This window comes from Dinoponera quadriceps, unplaced genomic scaffold (genome assembly GCF_001313825.1).
Source record: "Dinoponera quadriceps isolate SergipeBrazil2010 unplaced genomic scaffold, ASM131382v1 scaffold2600, whole genome shotgun sequence".
Classification (NCBI taxonomy): Eukaryota; Metazoa; Arthropoda; class Insecta; order Hymenoptera; family Formicidae; genus Dinoponera; species Dinoponera quadriceps.
Window position 1 is genome coordinate 691,273 of NW_014556795.1, and position 15,037 is coordinate 706,309.

A 15,037-nucleotide genomic window follows, 5' to 3' on the forward strand; every position below is an offset into this window, starting at 1 on the left:
GGTGCGCGCTGTACGATTACGAACGAATGAGAGAATATAGAACAGTAATAACAACGCTACTGTACCGCTGCTGGAAGATCGAGCGAGAGAGAGATATAGAGTGAACCGGGAGAGAGAAAGAGAGAGAGAGAGAGAGAGAGGGGAGGCAGAGAGCATGAGCCAGCAGTAAGAGGAATATAAAATAACTCGAGCTTGATTGGTTGCAGTATTCGCAGTATTGTTACGCACGGCGCGTACGGGCGGAAAAATAATTAATCGAAAAAAAAAAGAAAAGAGGGAAAACAATTAAAAAATAATTAAACTACCAAGAACAACAACGACAACAACAACAACGCGTGTTCCGTGCTTAATTGTCAAAACAATCCTCGGGATTACCGTTCACCGTCCTCCCCTCTCGCCTCCCCCGGCGAAATATTTAATTACCCGCGCGAATTCGCGCGAGCGGATACACGCGAGCCGGATAATACCGCGGCGATCAATGAAGAGAGAGAGAGGATTGCCTTACGCGAAAAAGTAGGCTAATGCAAGACAAATCGCCGCGCGCAATTTCATCGTGCCGTCGTCATCGCGAAGCAAGACCGGAGACGAAAAAAAGGAGGCGAGGAAGCGAGGGAAAGGTCACGGGGCTCGACAGCGAGCGAGAACGGGCCCGGTCGCGATTCCGCCGGCAGATGCTAAAGTTTGATCCGGAAACTGGCGCGCAAACAAACGCGACTGCCGCTCCGGGACTCTCGCGTGGCTCGGAGCGGCAAACAAATCGAATTAAACGGGCGATTCCTGTAAAAGCTTCGCCGTGCAAATTGCGAAATTCTCGGGAGGGACAGAGAGAGAGAGAGAGAGAGAGAAAGGCGAAAGAACGAAGTGTCGCGGGCGCACAACAGCGTGCGCGCTTGAGCTGACGCTAATTGGAATTAAACGCTAATTCGTTGAGCGAACTGCACAGCAGAATTGGGAATCGGCGAGGGGGGTGGACCACTACGACGCTTCCTGTTTACGAGTGAGCGAAAAAACGATTTGAAATATGGAACGAAACGAGACTCCCGCCCGTGTCAAAAAATGGCGCGCGCGTTTCCTCGCAATTGACTGCTTATTTATTTAACTGAGACTCGGGCTTGCAACGACGGTCGTGTTAATCCTACGGTGATCGCGCGGACGACAGGTGTCATCCTGGTGCGCACCGAAACACATTTTCCGAAAAATGCCAACTGCAGACAACTAACGCCGGCTACTGACTAAAGCGCGTCCATTTTGCGTGGCTCCGTGTGTTCGCCAATTAGGGACTGCTCTCGTCCGTTTTAAATAAGACCTTTATTATTGTTATTCCCGCATAAATACACTGAAAATGTGCTACACGCAAAGTAAATACAATATAAATTACTCCGATAGTTCTGGGCAAATTTTTACTCGGATCAAGTGAATATGTGTATTACTTGAATGTAACAAAAAACAAAAAAAGGCTAAATTCAAGTAACATTTAGTTAATCCAAGTAAGACGTTTGCTTAGAACCACCGGAGTAATTATCCCCTCCGTTATACATAACGCGGCGCCGCGTTGTTCGGCGACTAAACCCGTCGGCGCGGCCCGTCTTCATCGCGCGCGATATCGAATGGGAATTTATCTTCCGGTTACGTTTCGCGGCTCGCCGATCATCGTCCGATCGACGACGTCCCGCTCGACTATCGATTACCGGCACGACCGAGTTCTTTGACATCGTTGGATTAGACGCACTCCTGCCGCACCACCGCCACCATCGCCACCACCACCGGGCGTTCTTCATCGTAAAGCCCGAGACTTTATCGGAGGATCACCCGTGTAGTACGTAACTCTCGGCGCGATTATCATCCGCGCGAACCCTTCCTCACCTCCGGCGGGGCAAACGCGCTTTTATCCGTTCGCCCTGAGGCGAGATAAACCCCCGCCCTTTATCACCGTCCTGATTATCGTCGTCTGGTGCCGAGCCCGACTTACCGCGTCGGTCGCCGCGTGCGGGGGTACGGAAAATTAACGGCGCAAACAGCCTTCCGTTGCGCGGGGGTTGCACGTTTTGATTCCGCTCGCGGTTCATCAACGGTCCCCTTCTGGCGGCACGTGCCGCCACTACCGATAATGTATGCGGCCGTTTACTTATCTTCGGCAATTTTTTTGTCTACGATAAAGGTAGATTCTGGCCGAGATCTCGTTGCTGAAATACAGTTTGGACTTTTGCCTTTCGGAAAATAATTTCACCCAACCGGCACCCATCGGGGGTAGGTGGGGGTGGAAAATAACTTTGCAAAGCATACTTTTTCAATTCACTGCTTCAACTTTTTAATTAAAAATAGTGACAAATAAAAAATTGAGAGAACAATGATGAGGTGTCGCTGCCAAAAGTTCAAATCGTCAAAAATAATGATTCCCGTTATGATTTTACGATTCACCGGGTGTACGCCAGGTGTCATTCAAGAGGTCCCGACTATTTTCCGGGGGAAACGGCTAGTCAGAAAATTCTGATTTTAGGTCTTTTGAGTCCCCCGGATCCCGATTTGTCCTAAACCAGTACTTGCATCTCATACAGTTCTCAATATTTTTAGCAGCCCAGCCCGAAATGCGGTCAATCCCATAGCTTTGTGCGTTATCAACGTGGTGCTTACTGTTTGTTTCGACCCCCGGCACGTGCGAATCCCTCTTATTCGCCGAGGATTATTATTAGATAATTGATAGCGCAGACGTCGCGCGCGTTTACTCGGCTCGGGGAAAAAGAGCCGCCCGGTTAAGGGCTAAGAACACCTTCTCGGCGCGTCTCCCTTCGTTCCTCGCTTATCTATCCCGGCGATTAACGAGCGCATGTCCGACACGGCGGGCGGTGGAGCGAGCGCAGTCCAGTACGGGCTGATTATCGGCGTATCGATACGCATCGCACGCGAATAACGTATGAATAAGACGCTACACACTCGGCCGTCGTAATACGCACCCCAGGCCAAACTGCCGGCCGTTGTGAAATTCAATCGCCGGCACGTAACGCACCGCTTTCTCCCACTCTCTCCCCCTCTTTCTCTCTCTCTCTCTCTCTCTCTCTCGTCCAGCCGGGCGCCGCCGTTACAGGTTACCCACGTGTGTGTGCGTATGTGTGTTTCTAACAAGGTATGCAGAGAATCATTTTTCACTTGCCAATTTTCCGCGGCCAACGCCGTGATCGAGTCTCTCTCCCGTGACGACTGTCATTCACTTTTCGACCGGCCTCGACATTTCACTCCGTCACTCAATACCGTCCGTGATTGTTCGCGTGCGAGCAAAGGGTGTTCCCGATTGTTTCGACAAATACGAGAGTAACGTGTTCTTTTGTCTTTCGTTTTTTTATCTCTCGAGACCGACGGTAACATGTTAGGCCTACGAGGCCTACAGGCGTTTTCATTCGCTTAACCCCCCTGTTTCATTTTTTGTGCGAAACGTTGTGCCCCGCTATTATTCCTCTATTGCTAAGAAAAAAAAAAGTTTGGATGCATGTGATCACTGCGTAATAAACTTAATAATTCACAAAAGGCCAAAAAATACAGATCGAAAAACCACAATTTTTACAATTTTCCTCGCGACGTACGTCTGAGAGATCTATAATGTTACTTCAGCCCGTCAATGGTCGCGGATGTTACTCTCAGAGTTAAACAGGAGTTGAGTGTAAAACGTAAAACCATCGCACCGTCGTATTTTCGCGGACGATTTACTCTCGCACGGAGCTTCACATCAGATCGCATCTCGTTCCTCGTGAAATCGGACACGCGTTAGCTGACGAGACAATCGAGCGTCACGTGGAAACTGCTGGAAATCCACAGAGAGACCGTGAGATGTTTATCCTTATCATCGTTCACATTTTGCAGGGCCGCGGGACCAAAAAAAGCCTCATTTCGGGGGCGTTTCTCTATGATATCGGGATACACTCTCCTCTCCACGGAGAGCCGATTACGGGCGGACGATGGACGGGAAGCGAGAGCTGAGGATAGAGTTTCACGCATGTAAGCGAGTACGCGAATACGCACGGAGGATCGCGGCGAAAGCGAGCGAGCGAGAGAGAGAGAGAAAGAGAGAGAGCTAATAAGCTATTATCGCGTACAACTCGATACCGCGTGTAATCTCGCAACGAAAATATCCCGTCGGCCGGCCTTTGAGGCAGTGGCGGCGACCCGTTAATGAGTTTACCGTATATATCCTCGAGTTTCACTGGCGAAAATCTCACGAAAATGCCACGGCAGGCCGCCGGGAGGGGCGAGCCGCCGGCACCCGCGGCGCGCACGCACTTTCCCCGTCGCGAAGAGTCGTCATTTTCGCGGCTAAAAGACACGACTACTACTGTCCTCCCCCCGGCTACTTTCCTCCCTCCCTCCTCTCCTCCACCCTCAGCCCCTTGATCTCTCGCGACTCGGCGGCAGCCTGCGGACGAGACGAGAGCGGCTTAACAATCGCGTCGGCACGATATGCACGGGGTATCGCTTTGTAGCGACTATTTCCAGAAGCAGGCGGTCTTGCTGAGGGCGAACGAAGGGTAGGGTGGAGTGACGGACGAAAGGAAGTAGATGGTAGCAGGAGAGAGGCGTACGGGGTGGGGAGATGTAGACGGGGAGGGGTAGGTCGGATGTAGGGTGCAGCGGCGGCGGCGGGCACGGGGGTTGCGCGAGGGTAAGTGCATCGGCATGGAAAATGTGTCGGTCGCAGGACGCGTTTGCCGGACGCCGCAGCGACGCGTTGCTCAAGTGCTCTCCCTCTCCGTCGCACCTCCCCCGACCACTTCTGGACGACACTTTTTTTCTCACGGCGCTCTGCTCTCTCTCTCTCTCTCTCGTGCTCCCCCCTCCCAAGAACTTGTTCAGAGTAACTGCAATAAATCGTTGGAACCATCTTCCAACAATTATCCGTTGCGCAAGGAATATCAGCGGACGACTAAGATTAAGATTTACACCGCTCACCACTACTAGCGATATTTAGCGATATTGCTTAGTGTAGCGCTCGCTCGTCTGCTCCCTATCCTTCCTTTCCTCGCATTTACGCTCGTACGTTTCTACGCATATTTTCCCGAGCACACAACATTTATACAACATTTAGGAGGCGGCAACACTCGAAATACTTAACTATTTTAGTTTTTGACTTAGAAGCTCTTAGAGTTATGTTAGACTAATCTCTCTCTAGAAAAAAACTGCTATGAGCCCTCACCTCGCTATTGATCAGGCTCAATCTGTCTTTCTTTTCGCATTGGTTTTCATTTTTTTTTTACCTTATTTAATTTTCTTAACATCCGTTTTACGATTACAAAATATATTATTTACAGAGAATAATTCTTAAAGCGCTTTCGAAGAATCAATCCCAGAGCGTATAATAAATAACTTTCTATCTCTCTCTTTCTCTCGCGAACGAACGAGAATCCTGCCGGTTTGGCGATCGCTGACGATTAACATTGAAACCGCGAACGAAGGAGCGAAGGGCCGGGGAAATTGATAATGAGGCTGGAAACGATCGCTCGAGGGTGCCTGTACGCGTCGAGTCGCCGCTGTCCGCGGACCGCACGCGAATAATTATCGGTAGAAATCGTCGGGTAGATAGACGAGAAAGGTCTCACGCGCTATTGTTGTTAATCACCAGGAGTATGTGCAAGGTGTGTGCGTGTGTGTGTGTGTATTCTCGTTGGAAATTAGTTCGAACAACTCGAGAGTGCGACGAGACAAAGTGGCCCTGGGACATTCAGCGTAATATCTTGGATTATCTAAGTATCATGTATACTTGTGTGGTCTTTTATCTTTGTGTAACGCCATATTATTCCAGCGCGTCAATCAAGTGGACATAGAATTGGAAAAATATACCGAAGGTTGCTACCGTTCAATTAATATTTACTTGCTCCAAGTAAAACGATCGTTCCAATATTCGTCGTTGAATATTAACTAGAAATATAGGGATGTAATTCGCCGTAAAAAATATCATATTTCCTTCGCATAAGTAGACATTTACTTGTACGCGTTGTTAAAATAATTGCTACGGGTATTCAACTCATATGAGAATATCGGAATTTAATTTTAGGAGATATTCACTGGACGGAAAAATCGAAATTCCAAATCACTAGGTTTTTCCAATGAAGAAGTATTACGTAATTAATATTATATAGTAAAAGAGAATAAATTGCTCTCTTAAATGTGGGACCATTTTAGACTTGCAGTAACTCATTTACAAATGAAGATATTAACCGCGTTCAAGCAAGTATTTACCGCGAGCTATTAAAGCATGCTTAAATCGATAAGAATATTATTTGATCGGAGAAGTTGAAAAACAGATGATTACGTTTGCTCGATTCCAGCACTTTTTCCTGCGTATAAATAACGTATTTCCCCTAATGACAGACCTGAAGCCCTCCCACAGTGTGCGACGGATGTGTTTGATATAAAATGCGAGTTACGTTTAATACACGTCAGTCCAAACTAACTCGAACGGACGAGTTGATGCCATGACGTTTCATAAATTTTACATAGTATAATCCTCCTTGATTTATGGGATAATTAGAAAGACAGACGGGGAAATAATGTAGAGCGAACGAGCTTGCGCACGCACGCACGCACACACGGTGACACAGTGGTTTAAATCTGACATTTATTTCCGCGGATACGCACGTCGCCCCCTTCGTAGTTTGATGCTGCGAACGCATCCCACGAATTACAAAATAGGATGCGCGCATTACCGCGTCGCATATTGCGATAAATGTTTGTATCCTCTTTAAAAAAAAAAAAAGTGCGCTCGCGAATATGAAATATTCGGAGCGAATACCCGGATTTATTCAATCGATAATCGAACACGCCGGTACCGTAGCCATGAATCAATTTCATCGATATTGATTGAATCCGATTAATCACAATGTTTTCTCGCGCCCCGCGCGCGCGCGCGCGCACGGAATAAATATTCAAATCGCCGGTACATTTATTTACCCGTCCGCGCGCAAGGATTATCGTTCATTACAGCGGCCAATTTTTTGTTATGCGGGTACGACGCATCGAATAAAGAGGATTTAAAGGGAGAATCGCAAACGAAAAAGTTTAAATAATCGTCATGAAAAGAGAGATAATTCCTCGTGTGAAAAGAGAACGCACGCGGTGAAAGATTTCATGTTAACAACGGTCCGCTGAGATTTTCAAAACAATTATTTGAACAAGCGTAAATATGTTAAAAAGTATAAAAATATGTTAACAAAGCGAATATGTTAATTTAACATACATTTGTGCAGTTTTCAACATATTCCTCGTGTTTCGTTTTCAATTCAACATTTTTTACCGATGTGCAATCACTGCCCTTAGAAAATTGTAAGTTCACCGCCAAAGCCCGAAAGTAAATCTCGCGTCACTACGTTTCCCATCGAATGCGAAAATGACAATTTATCCTAAAACAACAATCGCGGTGACAAATCTGAACCCATAATTATCAAATTAAGTCAGATACATCACGCTGAAAAAGTGCTGTTCAATCAGTAGACTTGATCAACCGGCGTCATAATTGCAGCGAATCCTCATTTAATAACGACATCATTAACGATGTCGTTATGTAATATTAATATTAATACTTGAGTTTTAAAGCAACGTTATAGTATATTAGTTCTAATAACACGGCTATTAAATCAAGATTTACTCCGACTACGATGCTGTCGGAGAATCCTATCGATGCAACAGCATCTTTCCCGTGTACGGGGCTGAAATAAAAGCGTGACGAGCGTGAAAGCGTCGCACGCCGTCAGCTACGCGCGTTAATTACGATAAAAGTCCTACTTGAGCGAAAGCAGGTTTTAACGATGTCCCGTTGTGTCGTCGATCCGCTCCGTCTCGCTTTCTTTCGCACGCACACACACACACAAGCGCGCGAACGAGACACCATGGGAGTGTGTGTACGCACGTACACGTGCGTTTTCCGCGACTGATGCGAACGGTGCGTGCCGTTGCGTCCGTGCGCAACTTTTTCCACTTCGACCGCCGCGTCGCGCGCGTTGCTGAATAGCGAAGCACGAGCGGCGAAGCACCGCGACCGGCCGTTGAAATTAACTCTTATCGTCTTTATTGCTCATTGTTCGCGCCACACGGCGAGTAAAGGTCGATTTCCTAGCTCGGTGTCGAGGCAACCACCCGGCTTCAGCTCTCACAATAGCCGTGGCCGACTGCAATTGTTCCCGACAACTCGCTCGACTTATTACCACAGCCAATAACCCGTCACTTCGCTCGCTTTTACAAATTAACTTGCACTCTGTAGTTGTATTTTTTTTGTCGTGGAAAAAGTGGTATTATGTCTCGCGGAACAATATTATTTCCAGAATGGCAGGGAACGAATTTGCGAGGCTCTGCCGCTTTGGCGCTTTAGCATCGGCTTATCTCTCTTCGCGAAAATAGGTTACCGCCTACGAAGCGAAATACCGCTCGGGTTTGACGTATATAAAGATGACAAAGAAAGCTCGCAATTTATATGGTAAACTGGCGTAACTTTGGCGGAGAGACAGAGAGAGAGAGAGAGCTCGACGAGATGCGATTGGCCGACATTAATACGCGGAAGAAACTGCGTTGAAACTTCGCGCGGGACAACGCAGGAGCCTCCTTGCCCGGCAAAACGATCGCCGGGTCGTCCGTTACCGAGGTAAATCCCGCTCGAGGAGTCGCGTCTCGCGATATGCCTGTCTCAGACACCCGCGAAGACCGGAGGGACGATCACACCCGCGGGTCACTCCCGAGTGTCCCCCATTGTCGTGCGTGATGGATGCGATGGGAGACGCGTCCGTTCATAAACGCCGAGCGTGACGCGCCGACGACGACGATGTCCGAGAGCCGGAGGAGCGGATCTTCACCCACCGTGAGTTGGAGCAGCGCCCACGGCTTAATGGGCCGAGCGCGTCTGACAAGCGCGTGCCGACAATTAGGTGGAACACGTGTCGCCGTTCCCCGGCCGGATGATTAATGCAATAATTACCGGGCCAAGAGCGCACCAAGTAAGCGCTCGACCTCGATCCAGTTGAAGCGTGTTTACTCTCCAAACAAACGCAACAACGTCTACCTCCCCCCGCTCCTACCCGACGTTCCTCGCACGCGCCGGCGAGAGGGGCTTTCAGATTCGCCGCGTATTGCCCGATAACGCGGATTTGCACCGCGGTGCATCCGCAAACGCCGATACTTCGCGTGTCACAATGGGGCCGAACGCGACGAGGTGAAAATTGGGTATTTCATAATCCGCGCGCGCGCGTCACGGGTATCAATGTCGAGGCTGCCTGTGTTGCGTAGAATCGAGCTGTATATCGCGAGGGAATTCTGGTGGGTATGTGTGTGTGTGTGTGTGTGTGCGCGTGTATAAAGAGGCGCGTTCGGCTGCATCACGGGAATTTAGCTCGGATTTCGCTTTTGTCGAGGCGGCCCGCTGTGTGATAAGTTGAAACACGAAGCCGTCGCTTTGAAACACCACCTCTCTCTCTCTCTCTCTCTCTCTCTCAAACTCCCTCCCTCCTTCCCTCCTTCTATTTCACGGGGCAAAGTTAATTTCGACTAACGAGACCAGTCTGCACTACTAGGAACGCACCTCCGAGGCCTTAATCGGCGTTACGATTGCCGAGAGCTATCGGATTCCGTTTGACATGCATATGACTCCGGTTACCGCTCACCGGACGAACGCGGTATCGATCAGATCGCCTCTGTGGTGATCCATAATAGCCGTATATTTATGTCATTTTTAAATTAAATCATTTACCACCGGCTTCAATTAATTCATCCCTGAAAAGGTTAATCGAGAGACAGACTGTAACCGAACCCTCTTCGTGGCCTTTGATTCTACTCGCCCCGCTGTTGCGTTTATAATTCGACGGACGAATTACTTCAATCCGATATTACAAGCCGGATGAGCCACGAGGGAGAATCATCGTGTCCGTGCATTTCGCGAAACACTGAAATATTCTACCAGCTTAACGATAACATATCGGGTAAAATGAGACGAGAGGTGCACGTGTACGTAACATACCGAGAACTTTCGGGTGCGGAGGTACAGGTCGAGGGTAAAAGGGAACGAGACGAAGTAGCGCTTCCGGCCACTTTCCACGCGCATCGGATAAGTCGATTCCCAGATTGAATTCGAACGAACAAAATATTCGGCCCGCATCGTTCCGCGCACGCGTGCTGTGCATCCATTTTCCACATAGCGATGCTTTGTGCGTTGCACACTCATCTTCCAATAAATACACCCTATATATATCTTTCTCTTTGTGCGACCGAAAATATTCTCGTAGCATCCGAAGAGAATGCGGATGACGCAGTTTTTATATTCACCGCGGGAACATGAGTGAGAGAGAGAGAGAGAGAGGGGGGGGGGGCAAAGGACCAACTCGTCGGAAAATAAATCCCCGAACATCGTCAGCTATTTATTCAATAAATAGTTTCGCGTGTCGTCAAAGTTTGTAATAAATGTTACGCGAATATTGCGGTCGGCGCGTCCTTCGGTGTTCCGACGCGTAATTTTTTCCTCGTCGTCAATCGACGAGCCCTCCCTCGCCTCCCCACCCCGGGAACTCGCGGATAAATCTGCGCATTCGGGTCGGCTCCTTTTCGGATAAAACGCGAATTCACGGCGAACGATGAATTCATAACCGTCGATCGCGTGGGTTATATAAATTCCGGAGAGGACCGAAGCCGAAGGAGGAGGCAAGGAGTTCGTGATTATTCACCCTCGGCCTCTCGCGATCGCAGCGGGATGTGACGGTTGCGAGCAAAGGGACAGAGCGGCGAGGAAGAGCTCTGAAAAATGATCGGGCTTCGACCTGAAACGCCCCTCGTATAGGTGATGACGAGAGGAGGACGGCAAGGTCGGCGACCGTGCTCTCGGAGATGCTCACCCTCACCCCTTTGGAAACGCAACGCCTGGAAGGAGCGGTCGGAACCCTTTCATCTCCGAAGAAAGAACCAGGAAGTGCGGTCTCTGCGGCGCGCGATCGCGGAGGGGGGGCCCGCCCCCTTCCAAGTGCAGGCTCGTGTCGAGGGAAAAGCGCGCGGTAATTAACGCCGTGTCGAGGCGAAGTCACCGCGGGGAAAAATGCGCGATCCCTGTTTCACGTTGCGGGGAAACGCAACAGGGAAGGGAAACATTAGCCCCCTGCGTTGGAAGAAGGATTTCGCACCAAGTACTGAAAATTCAGCCAGCCAGATATTTGTTCATCGCAACCGAACACGCTTCGCTTCCGCATACTAGATATACAATATACGGAGATACAGTGCTGTATATACTGTATACGGAATACTGAACTATTCGCTTTGCAGCGATCCAATATTTGGCCGGTGAATATTCACCAGATTTCAGCGTTTATCACCAGATCCTTCGTTCAACGCGGACACGGGACTTGACGGAGATCGCGGAATCGACGATTGAGAATTCTTCCCGATTTAATTCATCGCCAAGCCTCGATATCTCCGCGCGACGCGCAGGGATTCTCCCTCTCACCGTTGCGAAAACGCTCCCGCAGACCAGCGGGATAAAGGGCGTAATACGCAAAGTTCATATGCGAGCGAGAGGTTTTCCGAGCGGGACGTATCTCCGGGAACGCGCACAAGCGGAGCGCAAGTAGATCCAGCGGAGCTTTGTGCTCGAAATGAAACGTCATCGATCCCGCGAGTTCGCCGGCTACGAAGTTCGGTTGTTAAAGCGGACCCGTTTGTCTTCGCCGCGTTGTATGCACGATGTTAAAGTGTGTCGAGCGCGACGGCGGACTCTCGTGATTTTCGTCATCATTTTCCCCGCTGTTACCCGCGCGTTTTTCATCCCGGCCCGTTTAATCAGAGTGTCGCGCACTCGGCTCCCCGTTCTCGTACTTATATGAAGCGTGTCGGACAAACGACGCCTGGCTCGCGTGATGGCCGTCATTTCCTAACGGCGCGCGGAATGAAGAAGAAAGAGATCTCCTTCCCTCGAAAGGGGAGAAACCGCGTGTGTGTACAGGGTGTTAACCGCGAGCACGCCCGACGGTCGTTTTTCTTGCTCCCGAAATTACCGCATTCTTCATCTAGGAGATATCGATTATGCCGAGGGGCTAATTTCGAAAATTCAAGAATGAATCGAAAACTGTGTGCGTCACTTATCGGGTCGATCGAAAAAAAAATCCGTCTCGATTTTCGATGCTTGCCGGAGCACCTCTTAAAAGCAGGGGAAACCCGGGCGGAGCGAATCGCCCGGGTGAAAAGATGAATAAAGTTTCTCGCTAAATTGTCATAGACGGCGCCAAATCGATGACGCTGAAATCGACCGATAAGTAGATTGTATTGTGACATCAGTGTCATCGACAGTTCAGAATTTTCTTTCTCTCGGGTTTAATGTATAATAATGACTGCAAGACGTAGTTATTAGTCCGAACTTCTTCTGGGTGAAACAATTAGGGTAATTGCTCTCTACCCGAGCTCGGGCGGGCGCGGTTGTCAATTGTCGCGTTACTTATTCGAGGCGGAAGACGCCGGGTGAGACGCAATTACTTCGCTCTGAAATTGCGCGACGATTCGCCGTGTACACCGCGAACATCAGAATTTGCGTACGTAGCCGAAGTACACGAGTTTCGCTGAGCTTCTCATTACCGCTCTTACGGAACACCGAGTATATCGGTGTGACGGAGAGAGAGAGAGAGAGAGATGCGCTCGGGAAGTTCCAGCCGATAATCGCGTCAAGGTTGACTTCTTTTCCGCGTTTCATCCTGATTTTACATCCTCGTGATACGCGCGTACGTGTACATGCTTGCGTGTGTGTGCGTGCGTGCGTATATGCGCACGTACGACGAGATAAAAACGGTCCGCGCGTTGCGTCTCCTCGTAACATTTCAACCCGTCACGGGTGGAAATTATGCGCGGCCGCCGATCACGCAGAGAATTTCCGCTCTTTCCGGCCGGGGGGATACGTTAATCCCGATTTAATAGCTGCCGGAGAAGTAGCTCGGCGCAGCGGTAATCCGATGCCGCTCCCATGATATCCGTTAGAATTTCGCGAGTTACGCGCGATCGCTCGGCCGGCGATTTTTACGCAACGCCGACTTCTCACATTGCGCTCGCGCGCGACATTCGCGCGTAATCCGGCCTAATTGATCAATCAAGCGCTTTTCGCTCTCTACCGCCCGGCGGGAGCGAATTACGGCCCGCGAATCGCTCGAGATCGGCGATCTGAGGTAACGCCGGACGATGAAATTTCGCGGATAACTTGAGAGCTCGACTATCGCGAGCCCCCGCAGGTGCGTAACGGAAATCGAAGATCCTCCGACAGGCCGGGCTTAGGACGCAGGTGTTCAATTTAGCGCGTGCCATCCTGTATATACGAGATATGTTCGGTAACACGCCGACGACGCTCCTCGAACTGTCGTCGGCCGATCTGAGAACGATTTTTCCCCTTGGCGCCAAAGACACCCCCCATCGCCGTTCATCATCGTTCATCGTGTCCGATCACGTCCCGGGGATCCTCGACTTATCGCGTGTCGAATTAAAATCGTGCAACAAATCGAAGAGCACCCAGTTTGCTCATCGTCGCATCAATTCAACGAATCTTTTTCGCTCCGCGAAGCAGCGATCGGTTCGTCGATCGACGGTGGCCGCGCGAATGCCACGATTCCATCGGTTCGGCCGGTCACGCCGCAACTACATCTATTCCGGCCGACTAATTAAGTCGCTAATGAAATGGTAATTGGTCCAGTCGGTCTGTACGCCGGGGCCGTCGTTTTCAACGGCGGGATCCCTCGCACACATCCGCCTCTCTCGGCGGTCTTTTGTGCGCGCGGGGCCACCGTGCGGATAATTAATTGGACGCCGATTACCGGTAGATCCGTTAGCGATTACGCTCGGCCTCAGCGGAATTTTCGACTTCTCTCCACCCCCCTCCCTTTCCTTTTCCCTCCACGGCGGAGCTTCGATCGCGTGTTCAACGCGTTGCTCGCCCCGTCGTACGCGGAATCCGATCGAGAAAATGCGCATTAATTAGCGTCGCCGGCCGGCGAAATGCGAGTTGAACGAGAAAGACAAACAAACGCGGGATAATATCGCGAGATGCGGGTGCACCGTGTTAAGTTTTACCGATGGTGTTTCGCCGACCGTGCTCTGATTAATTGCGAGCGCGATAACGTGTGCATACGCTCCCGATAAAATTGCAGACATTTCGCGCTCGGGCCGCGCAAATAGATTTCATCGGCGACACGGTGCTCGCGAGTGACTTTACGAGCGAATTTATCGGCGAATCGCCGATTATCGCTCGAAATTTAAAACAGCAGCCAAATATCGATTGTACAAAAGCGCCGGGCTGCACTTTCCGTTCCATTTGCACCTTTCTCAACCTGGCCGGCTTTTAAACGCCGCCGGCCGGTCCGAAATTCGCGTCGCCACGTCGGAACGCATCGCAACGCAGCTCGCGAATTTATTATGCGCATCGGCCGAATTTCAGCGGCCGCGCGCGCAATAATTGCGAAGCGCGCTCAGTCCCGAAACGGCCGCAACTTCATCTCGCGATGCTCGCAAGCTCTGAATAATTATCAAGCCGAAAGCTAACCGCGCCGGGCGCGTCGTAATGTATTCACTTTCCACCTGGAAAAGCCGAAGGTCCAATTCGCGATTCACCGCAGTTTATGCGACCACCACGTCCTGTCGTCGAGTGCGCGCGCGCGCGATCGGCGAAATAATAATCGGCGAATCCGCCCGACCTCAGGGATTCGAGTTAACGGGAATTAACCGGCGACCGAATTGGTTACGATTACAATCCGCCCGCAAATTGGAAGAATCCGGGTCTCGACAGGGTGGCGCGCAAAATTGGAGAGTCGCGTCGAGACCGCGGGAAAAACACACCGTTGCCGAAGTCGCCTCGGCGTTACCGGTTTAATCGCGTCGTCTGTCCCGTCAAATCCTGAACCGGCAGCGCGTATGATGAAAGGAAGAATAATTCAGAGACCCTCCCCGACTCTCTCGGCCGCTCGAACAAAGGCGTAATAATCGATACTTGTCTATGCATTTCGCCGTAAAACGCCGTAATTTCTGTAAGTTTGATTAATTGCGTTTAACAAGAATTAACGTA

The 15,037-nt window shown here is 50.2% G+C and overlaps 2 protein-coding genes across 6 annotated transcripts in view; one reads left to right on the forward strand and one right to left on the reverse strand.

Annotated features, from left to right (window-relative positions):
• The window catches only part of LOC106748259, a 94,152-nt gene that overhangs the window by 28,381 nt on the left and 50,734 nt on the right, over positions 1-15,037 (forward strand). The window lies entirely within an intron of this gene.
• Positions 1-15,037, reverse strand: part of LOC106748257 (ras-related protein Rab-37-like) — a 163,803-nt gene that overhangs the window by 25,454 nt on the left and 123,312 nt on the right. Inside the window, exon 1 of one of the 5 annotated variants that reach the window (XM_014626607.1) lies at positions 4,172-4,329. The exons of the other annotated variants lie outside the window; for them this stretch is intronic. The gene's annotated coding sequence lies outside the window, so the exon portion shown is untranslated. Of the gene's footprint in view, positions 1-4,171; positions 4,330-15,037 lie in introns of those variants that run through there. 5 annotated transcript variants of the gene reach the window in all.